This window comes from Schistocerca nitens, chromosome 2 (assembly GCF_023898315.1).
Source record: "Schistocerca nitens isolate TAMUIC-IGC-003100 chromosome 2, iqSchNite1.1, whole genome shotgun sequence".
Taxonomy (NCBI): Eukaryota; Metazoa; Arthropoda; class Insecta; order Orthoptera; family Acrididae; genus Schistocerca; species Schistocerca nitens.
The window spans coordinates 146,197,258-146,202,202 of record NC_064615.1 but is presented as its reverse complement, the minus strand read 5'-3'; the positions used below and the strand labels follow the sequence as shown (position 1 = coordinate 146,202,202).

Genomic DNA, 4,945 nt, shown 5'->3' with positions numbered 1-4,945 from the left:
GTATTCATTAATCACGTTTCCATAATTTTCAGACTGATCAAGTTTTATTTTATTACGAGAGCGAATTTCAGATCAATAGTGTTGCATCAGACTTAGATTTTGTGTTACGTAAATTCATTCAAATTTGGTTTGGCTTAGAGTTATCGACAGTCTACATTCTCACAGCTAAATGAAATTTATATGCTCGCGGCCAGAAAGGATCAGTTCAGGACAAAGCGCATATGGGACGAGATAAAATACACGTTTACATGCCACTTTCATACTAACAGTTGTGTTTCAGACCACTGTCAGTCACATAAATTCAATCATATTTCAAATGTACATGTTTCAATTATTATAACCACGCATGATTCATTGTGAATATTTGCCTATTTTTCCAAACCACAGCTGAGTTTACGCACGGTTGCGTAAGTCAAGTCACTACGTTATGAAAAGGCGCGACCACGGTACAAAAATAATCGTGTAATTTTTTCCCTTATGTCGTTGCGAAGCCACACTAATGCTAATTTCACCGGCTATTGATGATCGATAGAAAATTGCATCATTCCATCTATAAAAATTGTATTTACTCAAATGTAGCAGGAAATAAGGAAATTCCGCATGTTAACTGTACGGCAAAATATTCTCCTCTTGGCATGTTATAATTTACCAAGCTGTTGAGGAGATACAGTGGATGGCAATTATTTGATTATAACTGTATTGTTAGCAAGTGCGAGCTCAAGTGAACCACAACACAAAATTAATTTTCTCAAGTTTGGAAGTACATATAGGTCTCCTCCCTAGTTTAAAGGAAATTTCGAGACATTACCTAATTTTGTACACAAGAATGTATCATCTAATGCGCATAAACGCAATTTGTTCTCCTGATTTAGCCCAGTGTGATACCTGAATGTGAATAACAGAGTAAACATGACCAATAAAGAAATGATGGGCACTACATCATAGAGCTACCATATGAGGCTGTTATTTAAAAGTCAAATTTTTTACCGATTGTTTTTGTAAAATCGTGTGAAAAAACTGCAAGGCTAATGGATCGTACGGTATGTTCTATGGGCAAGGGCACTGCCACGTGTTGAATAGCGGGTGACAAGCGTTCTCAGTGTGTAACCGTAGACGCGTATAGTTGCACTAGATAGCGCGGCGGATCGGCACATGGTCTAGAGGCTTTTTGTGTTCCCGCACCTAGGTGGACCAGATTCTTTGGCTAGCGACAAGCAATAATGCAACACCAGTGGTTTTTCGGCTACGTTGAAGGATGGTCACTTCGGCACTGAATTCTGTTTCGTTCGGACCTGTCTGACGTCGAGTTTCATACTATGAGGTGGTCGACATTCTGAGGTTTCCAGCACGTTACGTCAAACTAGTTGGGTGAGATCGCAACACGCTCTTGGATATAGCAATGCTTTTCTCGCGTGTCCTCGTCAATTCATGTGGAGGCACTTGTTTTTGGAGTAATAGGTAGTAGGAGCAATTTCTCGCGAGCTGTGCTTGATGGAAGTAAAATGGAACTTCGCTTCCCTTTCGGATCTGAATCCCACGTCCACCTGCAGAGTGGTATCAGGTCGTTCTTGATTCATTTACGAGCATTCATGGCATTGATTCCCTCTGCCATGCACTTAAACCAAAATGGAACCATTTTTGAGAACATCATAAAAACTTAGTATATTATGCCCCTTTGCTTGATACCAGAAGGCGCTTGTAGTCACCCGTGTAAAGCTGTTTGTTAGGTATCACTAATAATGAACATTATGTAAGGTTGGGCCAGATGGTAGGGGATTCTATTTCTATTTTATTTCAAGAGGTTTATTTCATTTTCTTGTTATGGTCAAGCATTAGCCAGTAGCTTCAGCTGCATGTAATTTTCTCGTCCCGAGGTCTGGTAACAGCACGTCAGCACTGAGGTGGGCAATCTCGATCACACGCCTTCCTCGTCTGCTGACGAGGTAACGCCACTTAAGTGAAGCTGCCCAGGCCACGCTTCGGAACTTTCCATGCTGCCCCCGCGGTTTTCTCGGCTCCTGACCAATCAGGGCGGAGGAAGCCGCGTGGCCATGCTGGAGGTATCCTAGCACCCAACGGCCGAATCGCTCTCTCTGCTGCGTAACCTGCAGCGTACCGGACTAGCCCGAATGTCAGCCACCAATTTTCTTTAACTTTGCGTAAGTTTGGTGAAACTGTGTTTCGCCAGCCACTACGTCTTGGGTCACCCTCGCCTTCCAGTCCTGACTCATATTGAGCATTAACATTTTTGGTCTTTCTGCCAATAAATGGCCTCATTTCAAGAAAAGAACACTGTCGTTCAATATTCCTTGGCTGCTCGCAACAGAGCTATTCCTGCACAGTTAGACTGAATCTGCAGCAGCGTCACAATTCCTCTGTTTAATATATAGAAGCTCCCTTTCTTTGCTCTTCGAACCACATGGCCCTTCATTTTCAGGACTAGCACTGGTCATTCCCTGACTCCTTGGTACATTTAACGGTTCTGTTTAAACAAACAATGCACCATTCATATTTTTCCTATTATTTCACCTGTCTGGTAAGTACTTGTATCACAGTTTGCTGGTGCCTGCAGAACCATCGGCAGCCTCACTTGAGATCTGTTCTCTTAACCAGTTTGTTGAAAGTCGTTACAGTCCAGGAGGTGGTATTTTGGAGGTGTACTCTCAGATTTCACTGCGAGTCTATATCTTACAAATGGCATATACGAAAGCATTGCTTATAAAGAGGACCTCTTTACTCTCAGGGCAACGGCCTTGCCGCAGTGGATACACCGGTTCCCGTGAGATCACCGAAGTTAAGCGCTGTCGGGCGTGGTCAGTACTTGGATGGGCGACCATCCCGGCCGCCATGCGCTGTTGCCATTTTTCGGGGTGCACTCAGCCTCGTCATGCCAACTGAGGAGCTACTCGACAGAATAGTAGCGGCTTCGGTCAAGAATACCATCATAACGACCAGGAGAGTGGTATGCTGACCCCATGCCCCTCCTATACGCATCCTCCTCGGAGGATGACACGGCGGTCGGATGGTACCGATGGGCCACTTGTGGCCTCTAGACGGAGTTTATTTATATTATCTTTACACTCGGAAACCATTAGCTTTGAATATTTCCCGTGCCAATATTAGCTAATCTATTTCCTTCTAAGGCACATGAACGAATATTACTTGTCACTGAGTATTTTTGAAACAGATTGGTTCATCACAGAGGTCTGACTGAACATTGCCTGAAAATCAGGAAAAATTGTGTTCCATAATTATAGATATACATTCAAGTTAAAGTTTCAGGAGAACGGTTAGCTTTCAGTGTGATAGGGCAGACTATTCCCCAGTGCTGGTATAGTATCTAGTATTCTTCTTGCTTAGCAGCCATTACCCACTGCATCTTCATGCATGAGTAACTGACAGTATGCACACGTCAGTGGAGTCAGAACTGGGGTCAGAGCACCGTACGCTGTAAGCTTCTTCGTGTTTAGCATTGACTAATCTGATGTTGACAAGAATCCGCTCGGCGGACTTGTGGCACAGTCCGGTGAGCCAGCCAGTCTGTGGATGGTTTTTAGGCAGTTTTACATCTGCCTCACCGAATGCGGGCTGGTTCCCCTTATTCCGCCTCAGCTAAACTATGTCGGCGATTGCTGCGCAAACAAGTTCTCCACGTACGAGTGCACCACCATTACTCTACCACGCAAAAATTGGGGTTACACTCGTCTGGTGTGAGACGTTTACGGGGCGGGGGGTGTCCACCGGTGGCGGAACCGCACAATAATCCTGAAAGAGTGGTTCGGTGTGGGGCGGCGGAGGGGTGAAGTGGACTGCAGTAGTCGTCGTGGGGTTGTGGACCAATGCGGCTGCGGCGGGAACGGAGCCTCCCCCAGTTAACATAAAATACGGTACAATACATACAATACAATCTAATGTTGCCTTCATATTTTTAAAACCATTTCTTGTGACTCGTGAAACTGCTTCTGGGTGTTGATCCGCCCGGAGTGGCTGAGCGGTTCTACGAACTTCAGTCTGGAACCGCGAGACCGCTACAGTCGCAAGTTCGAATCCTGCCTCGGGCATGGGTGTGTGTAATGTCCTTAGGTTAGTTACGTGTAAGTAGTTCTACGTTCTAGGGGACTAAGTCCCTCAGATGGTAAGTCCCATAGGGATCAGGGCCATTTTTTCTGGTTGCAGAGCCCTATTTTATATACATCGAATAGTTACAATGTAGCAACGTTACGTCAACCTGTTGATTGAAAAGTATCGCTAATAATTTTAGATTTTTCCGCTCCACCACTATCCAAGCTTAAAAGGAGGCCCTGACTTGCACTAGGCGGAGTCACAGTTACAGTGAAATGGCCTTGTTCCTAGGTGGCTTAACAGGAGGTCTGCAAACGTTGTCTTCCCCTCTCGCCTTCCACCCGTTTTTCCAGTCGGGGTGACCGAGCGGCTCTAGGCGCTACAGTCTGGAGCTATGCGACCGTTACGGTCGCAGGTTCGAATCCTGCCTCGGGCATGGCTGTGTGTGATGTCTTTAGGTTAGTTTAAGTAGTTCTACGTTGTAGGGGACTGATGACCTCAGAAGTTAAGACCCATAGTGCTCGGATCCATTTGAACCATTTTTTCCACTCCTGATGAAATAGGCTTTCCTTTTGTGCAATAAACTCGCAGTTGCTTCGAATAAACAGCAAATGTTTTTCGCAAAGGGAACGTGATTAGAGCTTTCAATCCCGCACCGCAGTCTGGCGTTAACATGCGGGTTGCCGACTTAGGGATGCTTGACGCAGCGCCAGAGTTTTGATGGCACTCTTCCCAATCTGTCCGGAGAATATAAGGGCTGGTTTGTAGAGGAGCCAAGAGTGTGGCTAATGAGAAGTTGGCACCATGTGCTCAGATTCAAGCAACAAACTGATAACAGTTATGTAGAGCCAAAACACACCACACATACGAAAGCGTCGTAGAC

At 45.3% G+C, this 4,945-nt stretch overlaps 1 pseudogene; it reads left to right on the top strand.

The window, feature by feature from the left end:
* Nucleotides 1-2,743: 2,743 nt before the first annotated feature.
* On the top strand, nt 2,744-2,861 carry LOC126238382 (5S ribosomal RNA; annotated as a pseudogene).
* The last annotated feature ends 2,084 nt before the right edge of the window (nt 2,862-4,945 follow it).